This window comes from Camelus bactrianus, chromosome 8 (genome assembly GCF_048773025.1).
Source record: "Camelus bactrianus isolate YW-2024 breed Bactrian camel chromosome 8, ASM4877302v1, whole genome shotgun sequence".
NCBI classification, from domain to species: Eukaryota; Metazoa; Chordata; class Mammalia; order Artiodactyla; family Camelidae; genus Camelus; species Camelus bactrianus.
The window spans coordinates 11516673-11539504 of NC_133546.1; the positions used below are offsets into that span (position 1 = coordinate 11516673).

Genomic DNA, 22832 nt, shown 5'->3' on the forward strand with positions numbered 1-22832 from the left:
GTCTTCTAGCTCACTGATCCATTCTTCTGCCACGTTTAGTCTATTCTTGGTTCCTTCTAGTGTGTTATTCATTTCAGTGATTTTGTTCTTCAACACTGTTTGGATATTCTTTATATTTTCCAACTCTGCATCTATACTCCTCTTGGGTTCTCTGGACATCTTCACTATCATTACTTTAAACTTTTTCTTGATTAAATTGCCTATCTCCTCATCACTTATTTCTTCTTCTGGGATTTTATCTTGTGCCTTGGTCTGGAAGGTATTCCTCTGATGCCTCATATTGTCTATCTTTCTATTTGTATTTTTAGGTAGGTTAGTTACATTTCTTGACCTTGGAGAGGTGGCCCTCTGTGGGAGACATCCTATGTATCTCAGCAGTATACTCCTCTCTTGTCACCCAAGGGCCAGGGTCCAGCTGGTCCCAGTGTAGAGTCTGGCCTGTGTTTGTGGATTCCTTTCACAGGCTTTAGGATTGCTTCTTTATTTCTGGTATCTTTCCCCTGGTAGGTGAGTCTCAACTAGAGGCTTATGCAGGTTTCCTGTGAGGAGGAGCTAGTGCCTGCCCACTGCTGGGTGAAGATCGGTCCTGGACCTCTGATCAGTAGGGCCATGTCTAGAGACATTTGTGGCTCAGGAAGTCTGCTGATGGATGGGGCTGTGTTCCCACCCAATATGTTTTTTGGTCTGAAGCTTCCCAACCCTTAAACCTACAGGCTGTTGGGTGGGGCTAGGTCTTCGTGCTAATGAGCCAATCAAGATGTTAGTTTCCAGGAAAGCTCATGTAGATGAACACTCCTGGAATGTCTGCCACCAGTTTTTATGTCCACTGGGTGAGCCGCAGCTGTCCCCTACCTCCCAGGCGACCCTCTAAAACCAGCAGGCAGATCTGGCTGAGGTTCCTATGAAATCACTGCTTCTGCCCTTGGACCTGGCACATGTGAGATTCTGTGTGCACTTCTGAAGAGAATGAAGTCTCTGTTTCCCCCTGTCCTGTGGAGCTCCTGGAGTTAAGCCCCTGTGGCCTTCAAAACCAGATGTCCTGAGGTCTTCTCCTCTACTCAATGCCAGAACCCTGAGCTGGGAAGCCTGACGTGGGGCTCAGAACTCTTGCTCATGTGGGAGGGCCTCTGTGACTTAATTATTCTTCAGCTTGTGAGTCACTCACTTGGAGGGTATGGGGCCTGATTATATTGCAAGCACATCCCTCCTACCGTCCCGCTGTGGTTCCCTCTTTATGTTTCCAGTTGCAGAAGATCTTTTTTGCTAGGTTCTAGTCTTTTTTTTTTTTTTTTTCCAATGCTTGTTTAGAAGTCAGTTGTGGTTTTGTTGTAGTTGCAAGGAGAGGCAAGCTGGTGGTCCTACTACTCGGCCATCTTGACCAGAAATGGAGAAAACAGATTTCTGAATTAAAACCCACAACCACAGAATGAAAATCAAGCAAGATTGATTTATTCTAAACTAGTGTTCTGAAGAGAATCCTCTCATGATCTAACTGCTTTATATTTCTGGAGAAGCATATGAACTTAAAATATGATTGACTTTGTTAAACAAACTGGGAAAAAATTAGAACAGGTGTTTGTGTTGTGATTTGAAATTTTGGGCACCTAGGAATATTTGCCTCTTGAAAGCCAAGAATTTTGTTTCTTTCTTCTCCCTTTCTTCCTCCCTTCCTTCCTTTCTCCCTCCCTCCCTCCTTCAATCTCTTTCTTCCTTTCTTCCTTTCTTTCTTTCTTTCCTCCTTCCTTCCTTCCTTCCTTCCTTCCTTCCTTCCTTCCTTCCTTCCTTCCTTCCTTCCTTCCTTTCTTTCCTTTCTTTCTTTCTTTCTTTCTTTCTTTCTTTCTTTCTTTCTTTCTTTCTTTCTTTCTTTCTTTCTTTCTTCCTTTCTTCCTTTCTTCCTTTCTTTCCTTTCTTTTCTTTCTTTTCTTTCTTTCTTTTCTTTCTTTTCTTTCTTCCTCTCTCTCTCTCTTTCTTTCTTTCTTCACGGACTTTTTCCTTAGATGAAGTCTTGCTAACCTTGGAGGACCACACTGAAGTCAGTTGTTTCTCTGGGAGAGGAGCTTTTAAATTTAAATAAGATACTTTTCCCTTCATATTTCAACTTAATTTTGTGCTTCTCACATACTGACTAAAAAAAAGACATACATGCTTTGGTTAGGCTTGGAAAGTAATGATTGATAGCAAGAGAGGCTGCTGAGGCCAGAGGAAGGGAATTAGGAAAGAACAGGGCCTGAGAGGGGCCATCTTATCTTTTGTTTTCTTTACACAGAAATGTCTCAGGATGAGAGTAGAAACAATGGCTTGGACAAATATATTTAAAAAATGTTTAGTAGGCACATTTTCCAGTCACGTTATGATGAGAAACAGATGTTGATGCTGTTAAATCATGTCAAATATGAACTGCCTGTGGACCCCGTGTATGTGTGTAAATATTTAACTGGAAAAACAGTCACAGGAGAACGACTCTGGAGAAATCTTGGAATCAGGAAGCCACAAATTATAGGTCTGAAATTTACCAGGCATGGCTTATGAGTCCAGATAAGTAAAACCAAATGAAGAGACTGAAAGTTTTGTCAATAGTTCACGTTTGTTGATGGGGGAGAGAAGAGAAAGGATTGAGGAAAGTTTTCGTATACCTCAAGTTAAAGTCAGTACATTTAATTACAACCAGAGTACTAAGAATCGTATGATAGAAATTCAGTTACGTCCTTGAATCTAGGGAATATCACTTAACAACTTACCTAGGAAAAATTACTGTAGAATCATAGCTTATCCTGTTAGTTTCTAAAGTTAGTCTGTAAGGCAAAACTCATATATATTCAGACTTACCTTGGACAGTCTCCCTGGAAGTCATCCTGTTGGAGACAGAAACAGGTAGTTCTACTAACACAGCTGGTAGGTCTGTTGAGCCCCATATTTTTGTAGGTTCTAGATGATGAGATTGGCTTTAATTTATGGGCTACATGGGTGAGGGGGAGGGAGAGGTAACTACTGATGTCAGAAGCTCGTCATATGAAAAACATGTGTCTTGAAAACTAGAAGCACGCTGTGATTCTAGTCAGGTGGAAATGAAGACAGATTTGTAGCTTCCATCTCACCCACAGTGTGGGGCTTGGACTCCTCGAGGTAAAGAGTGAAACGAACTTGCCCTGTTTTATTCCTTAATTTGTTTTCAGGTTTAATTTTCATTTCATTAAAATAATATTGTTTAATTACCTTCTGTGCTTTAACTTATTTTATTGAAGTGTAGTCTTCAAGTAGGGAGATGTACAGCTTGTAAGTGTTACAGTTCTGTGACTTTGAGCAGATGCATATTTTCATGTAAGCCACACTGTTACCAAGATACGGAACATTTCCCTCCGGCCCCATTACGGTCAATCTCACCACCCTCTCCTCTCCCCAGAGGCAACCATTGTTCCGATTTCTTTCTCCATAGATGAGGTCTGTTTGTTCCAGGACCTCTTATCAGTGGCATCACATGGCACATTCTCTTAGGAATCTGGCTTCTCTCATTCAGCATAATGTGTGTGAGATTAAGTTTTGCTATTGTATGGAATCAGTAATAGTTCATTTCTGTTTACTGCTGCTTATTCTATCACAAGGATACAGCACCATTAGTTTACCTCTTTTCTCTGTTTTTGGGCATTTGGGTTATTTCTGGTTTGATGCTATTATAAATAAGTCACTGTGAGTATTCATGTGCAAGTCTTGAAAATGGGTATATGTTTTCCTTTCTCTTGAGTAAATACCAAGGAGTGAAACTGGTGGTCATCGGGTAGGTTATGTTTAACTTCATAAGAAACTGCCAAACATTAAAAAAAAATGGTTGTAGCTTTTTGCACTCCCAGCAGTAAAGTCTGAGAGTTCTGGGTGTTCTGCATTATACCAATTTCTTTTTAATGTTTGCCATTGTAGGAGTATCTCTTTGTGGTTTTGTTGCACTTTTTGAGCACTATTTTGGGTGCTTATTGGCCATCTGTAGATCTTTTGTGAGGTATCTATTCTGGTCATTTGACCATTTAAAAAAAATTGAAGTGTCATTGATTTACAGTGTTGTGTTAGTTTTAGGTGTACAGCAAAGTGATTCAGTTATACATATATGTGTATATATATATATATATATATTCTTTTTCAGACTCTTTTCCATTTTAGGTTATTACAAGATATTGAATATAGTTCTCTGTGCTATACAGTAGGTCCTTCTTGTTTACCTATTTTATATATAGTATTATGTACCTGCTAATCCCAGCATTTGCCCATTTTTAATTGGTCTATTTGTCATTTTATTATTGAGTTGGAAGGATTCTTTACACATTCTGGATATCGGCCCTTTGCCTGAATAATGTTTTGTGAATGTTTTCTTCCAGTCTGGTTTGCTTATTTTATTCATATCATTTTTAATGGGTAGAAATATTAATTTTTTTCTTAGAGCTTTCTGTATCTTGGGTAAGAAGTTTTTGCCGATTTCAAGACTTCAAAAATATTCTTTATATTTTCTTCTGGGAACTTTATAATTTTAACTTTCTTGTTTAGGTTTATGAGGTAGGAATTGAAGTTAATTTTTTTTTTCATATGTATAGCCACTTGTTCCAGCAATATTATTAAAAAGTCTTTTCTTTCTTCATTGATTTGCTTTGGTGTTCTTGTTGAAAAACAATTGACCATAAATATCTATTTCTTAACTCTCTTGTTTCATTGTTTATATGTCCTTATGCCAGTCTCGTGCTGTCTTAATTGCTGTAGCTTTGACATAAGTCTCTTCTAATTTTTATTAACCATGTTTTATAGTTTTCAGTACAGAGACTTTTAGATTCCTTTTGCTAGATTTATCTATAAATTTTTTTTTTTGCTTTTTGATGCTTTTGTAATGGGTATTATTTTTAAAATATAATTTCCATGTGTTCATTACTATTATATAAAATGCCATTATTTTCTGTTTTGACTGTTTCCCAAGGCCTTGCTAAATTCACTTATTTGTTGAGAGATAGTTTCATTTCTTCTTTTTTGAGATTTATATATTTAATTTTCTTGTGTTATTTACACTGGCTAAAACTACCAGAATGATTTTGAATAGAAATATTAACAGTGAATATTCTGATGTTGTTTCTGATCTTAATTGGTTAGTGGTCAGTCTTTCACCATTAAGTATGATATTAGCTATGGCTTTTTGTGTATGTCATTTTTCAGAGTGAAAAAATGTCCTCTATTAATCATTTAGGGGCAGTCTTTTAAAAAATTTATTATGAATGGGTGTTGGGTTTTGTCAAATGCTTTTCCTGAATCTACTGAGGTGATCATACAATTATTTGCTTTTATTTTGTCAATGTGCAAATATATTGATTAGTTTTCAAAAGTGAAAACAAACTTGCATTCTTGGGATATGTTATACTTTTTATATATTGTTGGATTTTATTTGCTAATGTTTTAAACAGACTTTTGTGTTTGCGTCCATGTGGGAAATTTATGTATAATATTTTTTCTATAAATAATAATTCCTTCTATGAAAATAAATTTTTATAATTTCCTTCTCTGTTTTGGTAACAGGGTTATTCTAACCCCATAAACATAGTTTAAAAGCATTTCCTCTATTCTTTTCTAGGAAATAGGGTCAGTAATCCTGTCTACTTCACAGGGTTATTTTGAGAATCGATTGAATAAATGTATATTTAAAGGTTTAAAACATAACTATACACAAATAAAATATTTTAACATTTTTGTTAATATTATATATTATGTAAGCATTCTAATAAATGAAATTCTATATTCTGAAATTTCAAAGCTGTGGAAACATCCATTATTTAGTTATTTAATATGCTTAATTGGAAGACAATATATTTAGCTCCAGAGCAATAAAAAATAAATCAGATATGGCACACTTTTTATAGAGCTTGTTCATTGTAATGAGTAAACACATTATGAAATCTGAAGTTTATTGTGAAATATCAAATATATCTACAATATGGTTCTGCACTAATATTTAAGTGTATTCTAATTCTTCAAATTGGTGGTCCCTGTATAGGGGGACTTACAGTAATTATCCACCAACACATTATTATACTCCCTCATGCTCCTCCCCTCCTTGATCTTGTTGGAAAGAAGAGCTCGTCCTAGTTGTGTGGCTAGAATATGAGTATTGGATTATACACATGTCTTCTGAATATATTCTGGGATAACACTTACTTTTTCAAAAAGATGATGTTTAAAAAGTAGAACATTACCACTTATGGATAATCTAGAAATTATAAGTGCATATAACCTTTCCATTGTTTTGCAATAGGGGCTGGTATATTTATAATTCTTTTTACTAATGTCCTTTTTGAGGAGGTCTGAAATTAATATGAAGTATGCTTTATTCTTTATTGTGTGAAAAAAAACTGCTTTGGGAAGGAAGGCTGACTTCTGGAAGGCTTGATAAAAAAGATGAATTAAGTAAAATTTAAAATTTGAAACCCTCATTAAAATATTTTAGGAAGGAATAAACACATTCATCATCCTTTTTGGCTCTTTCTCATTCTGTTCTTATTTCCTTCTATAATTCACTATTTTTTCTTTTCCTTCCTCTCCCCCTAAAATTCTCTGAAGCTTCTACAGAGATATTTACACTTAAAAAGTGGAGATTTTTGAGGCAATTTTGTAACTTTCTTCTTTTCAATGGTAAGCTTCTTACCAGAAATTCTTTGTTTATTTGCTTGTTGTTGTATCTGTCAGTAGGTGGGCCTCAGGGTGGTGAGCTGGGAAGCATAACTCAGTATGTGATGGGTGCAAGTACTATGAGTGTAGTACTTGGCACGCAGGCGGGCTTAACGCCATTAGCAGACGTAATTTTTACTCACTGTTTTTGATGAGTGTTTGAAGCAAGGAGCAGTGTGTAGATGGCAGTAAAGACATGGTGGCTGTGGTTCTAGCTTCTCACACTCAGTGTAAATCTTCAAAAGAGTCTAAACCTCATTAAATACCAATTTGTGTGATTTTCATTATAATTTGGTTAAAGAGAGTTCTCTGCTTGGTGTGGGCGTGAGATTAAGGGTAGCAGAAGTAGAGGACATAGTCCAGGACCGCTGTTATGGACTGAATGGTGTTCTGCCAAAATTCGCGCCTTGCAGACCTAATGCCTAGTGCCTCAGAATGTGACTCTATTTGGAGACAGTCCCTTTAAAGAGATAATTACATAAAAATGGGGATGTTAGGTGAGCCCTAAGCCCAGCCTGTGACATCCCAGACTTCAGCCCCGACGCCTGTGAGAAAATAAACGTCTGCTGCTTAAGCCATCCAGTCTGCAGTGTTCTGTCATGGCAGCCCACGTGAGCCAATACAACCCCGCATGCGAAATAACACCCACCGAGGGGCATGAACACACATATGAATTTTACATAGTGTCTGCAGGTGGAGGGAGCAGTGAGGTAGAGAAATAAAGTGAGATTTGGAGAGGAAACAGACCCAGGTCTGAGAACTGAGTCTGGTTGACTTGACTTGATGTATGACTTTGAATGAATAAGTAGTTTGACCTTTCTGAGTTTCAGATTTGTCCTTCACAGATTGGGTTCATTGCGAGGGTCACGTGGGCACAAGTGAAAGCACTGAGGACAGAGGCTGGTAGGTGTTTCACAGCGTTCATGCCTGTCTCTTCCTTGCCAGGGACCTGCTTTCCCGAGAGGAGCCGTAGAGTTAGTGTGTGGATCCTGAGACCTTTCTGATGGAAGGACGTTGTAAGCCGTCTCTGGGTCTTAGTTTCTTGACTGCAAAGAAATGAAGGGATTGTGTGGTTGGATTCTAACCCTAGGTCATTTTTTTTTAAACTCTAAAATGTTATTCTTTTAGGAATTTAAGGAAATGAACCTGGATGAGAAGGCGAGGAAAGGGATTTTGAATAAAAGACAGTGTATACTGAATTATTAAATAATGAGACGATAAGCACTATGAAATTAATTTGATGGCCATGGAGAGCTCCCTCTAGAATTAGATACAGGAGCGGGTGTGAAGGAAGAAGAAGGAAGTTGGGAGCAGAGTCATTGGCTGAGAGGAAAGTTAGAGACAGAGAATTATTATTGATTTTTTTTCCCAGTGAGATATAAATTTTGTGAAAGATTGTTCTGACAAGCAGGTGTAGGACAGATATGTGCAGAAAGGGGGAGAAGATAGAGGTGTAGGGAGAAGCATGAAGATCCACGGCCGGGTGACTGTTGTGGGGATGGGAAAACGCCGGCTGAAGAAGGCATGGCAGAAGTTACGCAGGGGTGGGCATCGTAAGTGAAGGCCAAGGGAGCCCAAGTCCGTGGGAAGTGAAGCTGGGGAACCAGGCTATGTAGTGGCAGCTGGTTTTCCCTCCTAAGAAACATACCTGACTGGGTAAATGCTGAGGTGGAGGCAGCAAGGAAGTACTGGCTCTCTCATTAATTTTCTTATGACCTAAAATAGAAGACTGTTTTAGGCATAGACTGATGGACTCTGTCTACAATGCAAATGAAGAGCTTTTCTTTTCCAAACTGAAGATGTGGTGGGAAAGTTCTCAGGTTAATATTATGAACCGTGTGTGGTGCCGGGAGGTCGGCAGAGCACCCTCATCTGTAGGTGGCTGTCTCTGTATTGGGGGATCTTGGCCTCCTATTTTTTGGGGTGTCTGGCTTCCAATCCAATTATTTACTCCACCGGATTAGGAATCTCCTAATGTAAACAGAACTTCATTCAAGATGTCTGAATGGTTCTTCATTTTTTTCTTCATTTCTTAAATGTTTCCTAATATCTTGATGATGGGCTAAGAGTTGGGAAGGAAAAGATAAATGAGATGCCAGCCTTCCTCTCAAGAAACTCCCGGTCTAAGGGCCGACAGACATAGACATGGATACATACACGCTCGTAAGACACTGACAGTGACAGTGAGAGTGCTGTCACCCAGCTCCATTTAAAATCTGATGGGGACGTATTAAGAATGACTAAGGCTGCTGGGTTGCTGATCAGCACTGCCTGACTGAAGATGATAACTGTGTGTTGTAAAGATGGTCTGCATCTCTGGGTTTGTAGAGTCAACAAATAGGGAAGTAAAGGAACGTGGGGAAAGATAGGAAACAATCATTACGCATTCACTAAACGCCTGACGCTTACTAGGTAAATACACGGGATTTATATCACTTGCTCTTCACAAACACTCCAGGTCCTAAATTATATTCACTTAACAGATGGAAAAATTGGCCCTTCGAGAGAACAGGAGTTTCCCCAAAGCCCTACACCGCTGGTTGGAGGCAGAAGAGGATTGATGTGTGTCCAGTCCTTCCACCGCATGGTGGGGTTACAACTAAATAAGACAAGTAAAGCCTGGGTGAAAAAGGAACTGGGAAACCTTGGTTTTGCTGCTTCTGTGAAAAATGAGTGTGTGACTCAGAGATTTCTGACATCAGGACCAATGGTTTGTGTAGTCAGATCTGTAAATATTTCAATTACTAGATTCAGGAGATTTTAACGCAATGGCAGAAGCTTGCTATCAGCCGGGGTAAGCATTTCTTTGAGTCGGTGTGTAGCTGTACCTATAAGAGAATGAGGCCTCCCTGGGTGGTTTCCACAGAAAATCAAGTATAGTTGAATCTCATTTATTTGGAAGTTATCTACACTGTAAACTCACACATCCAGCACATGGCAAAGAACCAGCAAATAAGTAAAACTCTGTGAATACTCAAATAGATATCATAAACAATAAATAATTACTCTCATGCACCTAACTTTTATTCCATTTAAAATGTGCTCATGCCTTCAATCTATTCACTATTGTATATCTGGTTTCCAAATCTATTGGAGCAAAAAAGAAATTCTTCATAAGGATTGCTAAAAACAGGGGGAAATGATGTCTGACAAGAAAAGATTAGGCCAAAAAAATAAAAAGAACAGAAAAAGAAAAAAGCAGCTGTAAGAACTCAAAGATCTCAGCATTAATTCAAATTATGGTCAAAGACCCTCCGTGGATCGTGGGGCTTACTCTTGTAACACGCCATGCAAGAAAACGTGTGTTTTCAGTGTCAACCCAGGATTGTCAATATAAGAGTAAATGAACTTCAGGCTACTTCTCTAAGTATGTGGGAGGTATAGAGTACATTTGTAATACATTCTGTTGTCTAAAATAACTAACATGAAAAAAGTACATGTAAAAAGGTAAGAAATCAGCCAGCTGGAAAATGTACTAGTCATACAAAGTGATGTGTACGCAGAGGAGCTGAGATCATCTGGTACCTTACCATTTAACTACCAACTCCAGTTGCCAACTATAGCTTTCACTGGAATAGGGACAGGTGGCCCAGGGATAATACCCTCCTGCTGGCCTGAAAGAATGACAGAGGGTAAAGTCCACCGTCGCAGGGACCCACCATCCTGTCTCATTCCCCACATCCCACTGTAGTTGCTGTGCTGAGCAGTGGGTACGAGAGTAAGTCTCTCCAGTTGGTCCTTCCTTCCTCTCCTGATCTTTGATTAACAGACTTGGGGAGTCGGGAAAGAGGCTCTTGCCCGTGGCCTCCTGGGGATGGTCACACCGCATGTGTACTGTTCCCCCCAACACACCCACACAAACACTCCACACTCCATTGTGTGGGTCCTCCTTGTGAATGTCACCACAGTAACTAAAAATACTTTTCAAGTGTGTGTTGAGTAATCAGACTGAGAGCCTGTGGTTTTAGTTCCTTATTCCAGTTGTGCTAAAAGTGCCAAAGTGTCTGATAAAAATTCAAAAGAAGCCTGACTCACAAGGGAAAGAAAAAATGAAAGGAAGGGGCTTGGGTAATTTTGCAACATAGATAATGAGTCTTCACATGATTGAGTCAAATGTGCTGCTTTTCAGTAGATGTTTTAAATGTTAAGTCGATTGACTGTTCTCTCTTAGTCATAGAGATGCTGACCTCAGTCATAGAAAAGCTTCTAAATGCCTTTTCAGAAGTTATAAATGCAGACAATAGATTTATTGCATGGGAGCTGATTGTGACCTTATATTGTCAAAGGCTCTACAAGATTCGTGCAGCTTCGAATATTTCCTCTTATTTGAAAGAGGATGCAATTGTTCTCCAATCAAGAGAAACCACCATTACCTAGTCATAGGCTCGAGCTCTGTAAGATTCTTACAAACACTCTGTAAAATGCTACTGAAACAGTTTGTGTTTGTCAGAGTTTTCCTTTCTTTTATGCCCTGGACACCCCTGGCTGTCTGAGGAAGCCTGTGGACCACTTTTCAGAATAATGTTTTTAAATGTATAAAAGAACATGCAAACGATTGCAAAGTAACCAAATGTATAAAAATATAATAATAAAAAATATGTGATATAGTAATATATGTGCTTCTTTATTAATGCATTAAATACAACTTATCAGCAAGTCTAGTGACATTTGAATGGTGATGAGGTGCATAAATGATATTTGGAGATGGCTTCAAGAACCCTACTGGAGATGAGAATACTTGTGGTTTCTCCAGGAAACAAAACCACTGAAGCTGCTAATACTTGGGTGGTTTGCTGCCAGTATTTATATTTGAAGGAAATGTGAAGTTTCAGTTAGAGATCAGTGAAAATGAAGATATGTTTTTCCCATTTAAGTGTACAGACTCCCTAAATTCTGTCCACAGGACTCTTGGAGGGTCCATAAGTCCCAAGTTACGGACCCCTGGGATAGGAAAATCATTTTCATAGGATTATGAGTGTGGTTGAGATAATGTTTCTTCAAATATATGTTTGTATATAATTCCCAATGCAGTTATGAACATTTATATTTTTAATTCTCAAATGGAAATGTCATTCATTCATTCATTTATTCATTCATTTATCTTCTTATAACCTGTTTTTGAAAAGATTTGAGGCAACTTGCATATATGCATATAGAGAAATATAATAAAATTACAAGTAAGTGGATGAGAAAAAAGAACAAAAGAAAAGATTGGTATGAAAAGTAGAAGGTGTCTGGGAGTGAAGTTAATATACAAAGTGTATGTGGGAAGGTTCTAGACCTTTGCTAGAGTACAATGACAAATGTGATTCTAAATTTAACATTCAATGCAAAGGGTAAGAAACAATTAGTTATAGATTCATGACCATGTCTCCTGAGATGCCCGATTCTTTCTCTACTGAAACTAGAGAGGAATTTCCTCCATAGTCCCTGCCTTATAATGACTCTCAGTCAGCTCGAGCTGTTAAACCAAAATGCCATAGGCTCGGTGGCTTCAGCAACAGACACGTATTTCTCACAGTTCTGGAGGCTGGGAGGTCCCGGATCAGGGTGATGGCATGGCTGGGTGCTGGTGAGGGCTCTCTTCCTGGCTTGCAGGCGGCCACCAGCTTGCTGTGTCCTCACAGAGTGGAAAGAGAGCGATTTCTACCTTTTCCCTTCTTAAAGGCACTAATCTTTTCATGAGGTTTCCACCCTTATGACCTCTGAAAGGCCTGTCTCCAAATACCTTCACTTTGGAGGCTCGGGCTTCAACATCTGAATTTTGGAGGTAACACAATTTAGTCCATTATTGCTATGTGTATTATTGCTATGCACAGAAGAATGAAAGTAACAGTACTTTTGAAAACTTCCTTTGTTTTATTGGGCTATCTTATGTAATTTCTTAGTGAAAATTAATGACATAGGTTTCTACTGGCCCAGCTTAATTTAGAAGTGGATTTTAAACTATCTAGTGTACATTTTTTAATCTTTTAGCAGTATAAAGTATTATTATTTATTTACTTTTACTACCACCTCCTGGAAGTACTTATTCTTGCAATGTAAATTAGTGATTATTAATTTTTACATCTCATGGACCAATTTGAGACTCTGATGAAAGCTATACATGCAGACACACATTAAATTCTGCATGCAATTTCAGGGAATCACAGGCCTCCTGAAGTCTCAGTGCTCTGAGAGTAAATAACTCTGCAGTACAGAGTCATAGATATGCCATTAGACACATTATATAAACATCGTTTATGTAACTGAGCATTTGACGTGGATTGAGAACCAGCCGGTTGGACTTAATGCTCTTGGCAAGCGTGGGAATGCAGCTATCCTATGCTGCAGATTAAGCAAATGCTTTAATAACTTGCAGAACAGGAAAGCTGCAGGCGCATTTAACAAGATACAATGCTAATGTTTCAAGGTTGGAGAGCTGCTTGGCTCAAACAACCTCAACTCTCGTGCCCAAGATTCTCATGCCCCTGAAAGAACATCACAAATCTCTGGCTACCACCATCTCCTGGTCCCAGGAGATGACGACCCAAATATGAGCACTTACCAGCTCCCCGCTTTTACTCCCACCATCACTTAACCAAAGCCCAGCTGAGACCAAGCTGTAATGTGAGAGATCAGAAATAAGTAGGGTAGATCCAGATTTCGTAAAGTCCAAAGCTTATACAATTTTGAGGGTCTTTTTCAGGAAATATAATACAAACTTAAAAAGAGAAACTTGTAAGAAACTCAATATTTAAAATGCATAACAATTAATATCAAATTTTAAAAAGCTACAAAATACCAGAAACAGCACATTATTCAGAAAAATAAGATAATTTAAAAGTTAACTGCTTGGCAGATTTCTAAAATACGTTCCCCCTACATTTTTAGCTGCGTGTTTTTTGGCTGCCTCTTCACACGACAGTGAATTTTATAAAGTCATTTTTTTCTTGAGAGAACATAGAAAGATCATCTAGTCTGTCCTCTAGCGTAAGTCGATCAGAATTGTTTTTCATTTCTATTGATTGTTCAGAAAAACTTCTTTTGGCTTCCCAGTTTATCACTGGTAATGTAAAATTTTGGGATTTCTTTCTCATGTTTCTTTCAATGGTGAGCTTTAAAATTCGGAAGGATTTCTCCCAATCGTGCTTCTGGTTCTGCTTATTACAAACTTTGTTTCCCTCCACTACCCGTTGGCACAGGGAGACACGGGACCTGCATATATTGTAATATGACTTCTGACTCTGGGCCATCATATCACTGTGCCTGGTGAATTGGCCAGTGGAGAGTAGAGTGTTACTGGAAGCTATCATTACACTTAAACAGCTAGCAATAAGCTAACAATACTAAGAAGAGATTGCAAGCAGCATCACGTGTATCCCACGAACTATAAAAATGATTCTCTATATGCCTGCTCTCGGAACTCACAGGCCACAGTTCGCCCTTGTGAGATCGTTTTTGCTTTCCTCTTTCCCATCCTACTCCAAGGGTGCCTCCAGATGGCTGTGGTCATCTTTGCAGCACCTGCATAGAACCTTCTAGAAAGATTCCTGACAGCTCAGGCTCAAGAGAGCAAGGCCAAGACAGAAGGAGAAAGAAAATTTTCCTTACCATAGCTCAGGGTCCAAATTTTTCTGAGTTTGTAGACATGGGGAATGTATACCCTCTTCTGGAAAGGACTTGTTTCCCATTGCAGGGGTGCAGTCCTACCAGAGGCCCTAATAAGACAAACATCTCAGAACACACCAGCCTAAGATAAGCATGAGAAAAATCCACTTGGAACAGTATGGGATCGATTTCCATTCATGATGTAGTGGTGTTTAAGGCCATAGACACATAGACCACAGCACATGGCTACGATGATTTTAACTTGGAAAATTTAAATCTGATAGAACCATGACTGCTCATGAGAAAACTCTCAGTACAGCACACGTGGAACAATTGAACTGACTGATACAACTTTCTGGTGAATGTCCCAGGATAGTTGGCTGCAAAATATATACTTTGGTTAAGTGGCTGAGCTAACTTGTTTTATAGACGTACTAATTATACACAGGTTAAATGAAAAGCTAAGAGTAACCAAAGTGCTCACTTTGGGTTTAGAATAGTTACTCCGTAGCTCTTCTTTTCAGGGGTCAGATATCAAGGCAACTTCTCCGTTAAAGCCACTCCTAGCTCACAACAATGAAAGCTATTGTTTTCAAATACAAGCATTCTTATTTTGGAATAGAAATGAAAAGGGAGTGTTGACTTCATCAAAGAGAAGAGTAAGTTGCTAAGGCGTGAAATGTCTGCCTCTTCAAAGCCCAGGGGAAGTACCGTGTTTGTGTTTTTGACTTTGTTCTGTGGGGGAAGTATCTACTTTGCTTGTTTAGGAAAGAAAGCCATTTCTCTCAATACCTATATTCAGAGAAGTTGAAAATATTTTCAGAGACTCAGTTGAAGAATCAGAATGAATAGAACACTCTTTATGTTTAACCTAAACCATCCTCTGCTTTGGACTTTGCCCACAGAAAGGCCAAATCTGCATTTAATTTTTAATGAAGATGCAGAGGAGCTGTCTTTTCCTTCTGGGAGGGAACAAAACACCAGAAATCATAGTGGGAGGAAGGCCCTCCTTCATGCACGGGGGCTTAGACAATGAGCAGTGAGGTTGTAGACCAGAAGCAGTAACATATCTATATTATCTTCAATTGATTTATAACAACTCTAGAAATTCATTTTCATTTTTTATATAATAATCCAACTATGAATTTTACAGATTATTCAGACATGAAATACCTGAATTTTGGAAAAATAAATTAGAATGGTATAGATTCACAATTTTCAAAAGCATTAAACAAATTTCTTTTTTTTTAAATCAAGGAACCCTGAAAGTATGCCCTGCAGTCCAAAGTGACACCAGTAAGTGTGGACTTGCCCACCTCACGCAGGCTCTCGACACCTGGCTAGTCCCTTCTCCCACCTGCTGAGAATCCTGCCAGCTGCTGGGCATAGAGCACCTACCCAAGTTCACGAACTTCTCGTGGAAGGACTGATCGTTCAAGGTTTTAGGAGGCGAACCACTGACGGCAGAACTTTAAGGCAGGTATGATTCACAACTTCTCTACAAAGGAAATAGCTCCTAGGGTGAACACTGCAATAAACAATAGGATCCTCTCTTCTTTTGATAACGTGTGTGTGTGTGTGTGTGTGTGTGTGTGTGTGTGTTGCAGATACTGGTAACCTTAATGGGAATTACTCATTTTCTATCGAAAGGAGACCCTTGACGATTCTTCATTCTTGAAAGGAAGGTTGCTCTCCATTTCCTTCGCTTTCTTTGAGTCTGTCTCATTTTTTTCAGTTGAATTAACTGGGCACAGTTTGCTTCTTGCATGAGCAAATAAAAATATCCCCTCAATTGGAGATTATATAATTGACTATAATAACTCATGAAATGTTCGGGAAGTTAAAGTTAAGTTGCTGGCTTAAATTCAGTTTAAGTTGTTATTAAGAAGTTCTCTATAAAAAGTCTAAATTTTGGGGACTATTTGAGAAATTGTTAAATCAAAATGATACTTATATGAAATATCATTGTAATACATTTTCTAATATGTCCTCAATTTTTTTTCTAAGAGTTTTTTTCTAAGAGTTCTCTGAAATTGAGCCAGAGAATCCGGAACCCAATGTTTTCCAGTGAATTTTGACTTAAACAGTCTTTGCCTTCTGTCATTTATGTAGCTTTTATCCTAAAAGATCACAGAAACGTTAAACAATGAAATATTTGCGATCATACCAATCACTGAGCCTTATAAGTTACTAGTCTTGTTCTCAAAAGCACTTCTGTGCTTTCTGTGCTGGTTTCAAATGTTGAGAATGTACATGTGGACTTCCACATTATTCTGCACTCTAGGACCTCCTGCTCAACAACGGAGATACAAAAGGAATGCTCTCAGCATTACAGCTCATTAGGGTGCTGTCCAAAACGGCATACATGCCTGATGAAGTTAGTGGAATGTCAGGGCCTCTTGCAGTGATTAAAGGATCTAAATGTGACTTGTCAAGTAGCCCAAATATTAGTTATAATCCCCATTCGTGCAGGGCTCTAAGATTAGGCTTTGCAGACACGAAGCTTTGTATATAGAACACTCTTTGTTCATTACAAGTTTTCCAAACGAATAGAAGAAAATGGAGCAGGAAATACACAAGTTAAGAGTGGATATCTTTGGACTGGGGGCTTATGGGTGATTTTTGTTTTCTTTTATTAACTTTATTTCTTTTGCATTTTAAAGTTTAAAACAATACAAATATGCATTTTTTAATATCAAAAACTTCATTTTTTTTTAAAAAGTAGAAGAGTTGCTGTAGTTTTGGCAAGGCCAACCTTGGAGTAAGGACACGGTGAACAAGTGTCCTGCAGACACCTTGTTCCTCCCAACACTCATCAGTAGGCACCATGTCAGGCGTCCCTCTCAACTTTGGGTTAAAAATATGCTCATGGTAGGGGTGGTGAATCAGGAGCCTGCTCTACGCGAGAACGACCAAACTAGAAAAGTAGTGAATTCAGGCCAGGGAGGAAGAGAAGGAGACCGCTTCTAGTATAATCTGCATTTAGCATCTGCATCCCAACCACCCCTCCCTCCCACCATCGGGGGTGGGTGGGAGGGTCCTCTCTGCTGCTTCTACTCTGTTTCTTCCTCTTTTAACCAATGCCGCTAGCATTTATGAATCAGCATTTTGTGCAGAATAGCACTGTGGTCAGGGACAGCTACCGCAGGAGAGCCCCTCTAGATGTGGGAAGTGGACACAAATGAGTCTGTACTCACGGGAGCTTCCAGGGAGGGTGATGGGGCTTTCTGGTGGGCTGACACGGGTAAAGACGGGATACTGGCCTCCGGGAGAAGCAGAACCGCAATGGGAGAGCTGAGAAGTGGCTTTTGCTTTTAGCGTTCACCTGCCTTCTTTACACCCTCTTCTGTGTCGGCTCCTTCCTCCCCTCCCAGGCCTGGCCTCCTGCCGCCCTCTGGCTGGTCCGAGTCCCCACAGTAACACCCCATCCAAACTGTTCTCCAACCCTTTCTTTTCTTTCTCCCTGTGCTTCCTTCATCAAACCCGCGTTGAGTTCAGAGCCTATGAAGAATCAAAGCACAGAAAAGTTTGAGAGTCATGAATTTTACCTCCTTCATGTAGCCAAGAATTTGGAACAGACGGTTGCAGGCAACCATCCGCTACTGCGCATGTGCGAGGCGCTGCAGGCCCCCCCCCCCCCCCCGGCTGCAGAGCGTTTGGTGAACAGCCGAGCTGCTTCGGAACCGACTCAGAGGCGTGACCAGGTGTACTGCGTGGGGTCCAGGAGCCCGGGGAGAGAGGGGCTAAACTTTTCTGCAGTCGTGGCTTAGGCATAGCAGACTTGAATGGTGGAGTGAAGGCTTCCAAAGGAGCGGACTAGAGGGAGGGCCCTGGGCACCTGGCAAAGGCTCGGATGAGGGGAGTCTGGCAGCGCGGGAGGAGGCAGGGCGGGGGTGCAGAGATCGCTGACCCCGGTCCTCCCGGTTCTCCCCCCTCCCCACCCAATCCCTCTTCTAGGATGTCTGTGGGTTCCGGAGGGAGAGAAATATGGTCAGAGGAAAGCATGTGTCACTGTGGAGAATCCTCATCAAAGTAGTGATCAGAAGCCGGTGTGTGTGTGTGTGGGGGGGGCGGGGTAGGGAGGCCATCTAGAGGAGGTGGGGGGCCACGCATGAGCAGTGAGGTGGCAGTTGTCCCCAGAGCAGAGGACCCCAGCCAGAGCTGCATATTTCAGGGAAGTCGTCTTCATCTGTAAAATGGGAGTAAAGTATCAACTTCACAAAGCCGTTGTGGAAACCAGATGATTAATACATGTACGGCATATAGTGTCTGCCGGCACAAACTAAGCGATAATCAGAGCTTAATGAATGTGGGCTACTGTTACCTTCATCCCTGTTGTTTCTGTGAGATCCCTTCTCTCTGCTTATCTTCAACTTATTTTCAAGTGGTGGTTGTGGTTTGATTATATGTGATACAATCAAATGGATTTTGGCTGTGTTCTTGTTTTTAATCAGAGAAACTATTTCTCAGGATGTAATAGAAAAAGAGTTAGATTAAGCCTTAAACAGACTGCACTTGAGCCAAGTTTTAAAAATTACTGTGGCAACTCAAAGTTGAATTTTTACTGAATAAAAAAGTTAGGCACTCATGTCAGTTTTTGCTCTAAGAAGTTTGTGAGAATAGCGAATAACACTTGGTAGAGGTTAATGTAGTATTGAAAGTAGTAATTTTAACAGTTTTGAACTCATTTTTCAAAGACATAATTGGAATAATTTTCAATAGACGTCAGTCTTTATTTCTTAGGAAATTACAATGATTAAATTAACTGCAGGCAGCCTCTCATTGTTACTTGAAGACAATAGGAGTCTGATGAAGATTGGTGGGGAAAAAAAATGAATGATATGTGTTCTATTAAAGAGTTCACAGCTGAAACGTTGTTCATCACTCTGGCTACAATTTATACATTGAAGGCATGGTCATCAAATGTAGCTTTCTGTACTGTAATTGGCCTAGAAAACAAATTCAAATGAAGCATGAGAATAATGCTTTTCCTGGGATTAAGATATAGATTTTTCTTTTGAGGGGGTACATAGTACCCCAGTTCATCAGAAAATGATGTCACCCTTGCAGAACTCTGTGAAAGTTGAAAGGAGAGTTTTGCTCCTTCTTTGGGTATTTTCAGGATTCTGTCCCTGCCTCCTTATGAAATTGAGCACTGGATGAGGACAATAATACCACACTCATTATTCAGACATTTGAATAATCTTTTAACCTTCTTGAATAAGTATCTTTTTGAATAAGTCTTTTCCTTTGAAATGAGATATTCAAATCACTGAGTGGTAGAGAAATTGTGCATGAATGAAAGAATAAATGAATCCTGATCTGCTATCTCTGCATGAGGCTTTCTGGATGTGCTAAAGTGATTTTTATCAGTGGAAAATAGCAACCAATTTCTTCAAGATCGTTCCAAATTCAAAATGATTTAGATAGTACATCTGAATCTGAAGACCACCCAAATAAACAGTCACATTGACCTAGACATGTTGGTATTGCTTTTTAAATGTCAGTATTGCTATAAAAGTTGTCTGGCTTTTACCCCCAAGAGTGCCCTTGATTTATAGGATAGGAAAACCTATTTGTGTTCTTTCTGGCTGGAATGTCTACTTAGAGATTCATTCTGCTGGCTATGATTAAGTTACATACAGTGATACCCCAACTTTTTTGACTTGGCCCTCACCTGAACAATACTGGGATTGTGAGGTCCAACAGTAAAAGAAAAATGTAAAAACTAATTTAATATACTAAGAAGTTCTTACATGAATGCTGATTACTATCACCTGAAACAACGCTATTTTCACTGCTTTGGGGAGTAGAAAGAAGTGACATAAAATCCTGTTCTGGGGAGAAAGAAAGCTGGTTTATTAATAGGTACACCAAATGCAAAGACAAACAGGAACAGAAGTCAATGACTTGGCATCCAATACAGTTAACTTTCATCTACGTTTACGTTGTTTCTGGTAAACAATTGGTTCAACTATTGTAATTTTAAATCACTAAAGTTGGAAAATGTTTAGATAAAGCATAGTATCACCTTACCTTGTAATTTTAAAGAACAAAACTAGATCTTTAAGCCACAAAGTGTGAACAAGGGGGAGTGCAGGTTGTAGAAGAGAAAAAGAGCTGTCTAGATGTGTTTGACATGAAAATAGAAGGCTTCTTACCGTAGTGTGATACACACAGTATTTCTTTACTTAAATTTTGGCCACAGAAGTAGTCTTACTGGTTGTATAAAATTGGATAGATTTCCATCCAAAAAGAAAAGATGATTAAAAATACCTACTCATGGGGTTGTTATGCAAGTTGAATAAATTAAGTTAAAGCATTTTGTAAACTGCAAACTCTAACAAAAATGTACTTTACAGCAGATAGTCATTACGTGTTATTAAGAGACTGAAAAAAAAATTAATCCAACCTCTTTTGTGCTTTTTTTCTAAATTATAAAAAGAAAGCATTCGCATGTATATCTTTGCCAAAAATGTTTAACCTGAGTCTAATTGTGGAGGAACAATGAAGCAAATCCCATTTGAGGATGTTATGCAAAGCAACTGAGCTAGAATCTACAAAAATGTCAATCACCCAAAACAAAAGGAACTCTATACACATGACAATATATGCAATGGTGACCTTTGATTGGATCTTGGATTTAAAATAAAATAAAATAAAATAGTCCTTCAGACTGAAAAGGGCATTATTGAGACAACTGGGGGAATTTGAACTGCATATTACATAATTGTATCATTTAAAATTTCCTAGATGTGATCATTATCATGTAATTACCATAGGAAATTTGTTCTTAGGAGGTACATGCTAAAATATATAGGGGGCGAAACATCTTTTTGTCCACAAGTAATTCTCAAATGGTTCAGCAACATATTTATATATAGAGAGAGATAAAGCAACTGTAGCAAAATGGTAGTAATTTGGGAATCTAGATGAAGACTATTCAAGTGTTCATTGTTAACTATTTCTGCATTTTTTGTATAATTTTGAACGTTTCCAAAATAAAAAAAGTTGGATAAAATTTTAAAAAGGTAAAAAAAAAAAAAAAAACCCAAACACTCAAAATAGTTGAGTTATTAAAAAACAAAATTTCTTGACATATGTTCTTTACAGATCATGTTTTTCTATCATCTCATTTTGGTGTGAGATACAAACATATAGGTTTAAAAAGAAAAATCTTCCAGCAAAAGTAATGCTTGAAGGACATTTATAGCACTGAATGCATAATTAGAAAAGAAGAAAGATCTAAAATCAATAATATAAGCTTCCATCTTAGAAAACTAGAAAAAGGAGAGCAAATTAAATCCAAACTAAGCAGAAGAAAAGTTATAATAAAAATTAGAGCAAAAATCAATGAAATTGAAAACAGAATCAATAGAGAAAGTCAACTGAACCAAAACGTAGTTGTTTAAAAGAATCAGTAAAATCAATAAGCCTCTAACCAGGCTAACTAGAAAAAAAGACAGAAGACACAAATTACTAATATCACAAATGAAAGAGGAGACATCACTACAGAGCCCATTGAAATTAAAAAGGATAATAAAAGAATACTATAAAAAACTCTATGCCCACAGATTTGATAACCCAGGTGAAGAAGACCAATTCCTCGGAAGCCAAATCTGCCAAATTCACACAAGAAGAAACAGATGATCTGAATAAGTCTGTATCTATTAAGGAAATTTAACCAATAATTAATAACCTTCCAAAACAGAAAGCACAGGCCCAGATGGTTCACTGGTGAATTCTGCCAAACATTCAAGGAAGAAATAATACCAACTCTCAACAACCTCTTTCAGAGGGAAGCAGCAGAGGGAATACTTCTGAATTCATTCTCTGAGGCCAACATTACCCTAATACCAGAGCCAGATAAAGACAATACAAGAAAAGAAAACAAAAATCCTCAACAAAATATCAACAAAATGTCATGCAAAAATCCTCAACAAAATATCAGCAAATGGAAAGCAAAAAAGTAGATAAAGAGTTACACATTACACATCTTGAGCAAGTGAGGTTTATCTCAGGTATGAAAGGCTGGTTCATAGAAATAATTGGTAAACTGGACTTGATTAAACTTAAAAACTGCTAAAGACAATATGAAGATGATGAGAAGACAAACCACAGACTGGGAGAAAGTATTTACAAAAGACACATCTGACAAAAGACTGTTATCTAAAATGTATCAAAAATTCTTAAAACTCAATAATAAGAAAACAAGCACCTTAACAGACACCTCCCCAAAGAAGATACATACAGATGGCAAATAAGCATATGAGAAGATGCTGCACATCATATGCTATCAGAGAAATGCAAATTTTAAAAAATAAACCATCAAACACCTATTGGAATGGCCAAAATCTGGAACACTGTCAACACCAAATGCCAGTGAGGATATGGAACCACAGAAACTCTCATACATTGTTAGTGGGAGCATAAAATGGTACAGCCACTTTGGAAGACAATTTAGTGGTTTCTTAAAAAAAAACTGAAAATAATTCTACCATATCGTGCAATAATCATGCTTAGTATTTACCCAAAGAAATTAAAACTTCTGTCCA

General features: G+C 38.5%; 1 protein-coding gene across 3 annotated transcripts in view; it reads left to right on the forward strand.

The window, feature by feature from the left end:
- IPCEF1 (interaction protein for cytohesin exchange factors 1) overlaps positions 1 to 22832 on the forward strand; it is a 153195-nt gene that overhangs the window by 20629 nt on the left and 109734 nt on the right. For all 3 annotated transcript variants that reach the window (XM_045524711.2, XM_045524709.2, XM_074368129.1), the window contains exon 2: positions 15535 to 15757. The gene's annotated coding sequence lies outside the window, so the exon portion shown is untranslated. The remainder of the gene's footprint in view (positions 1 to 15534; positions 15758 to 22832) is intronic.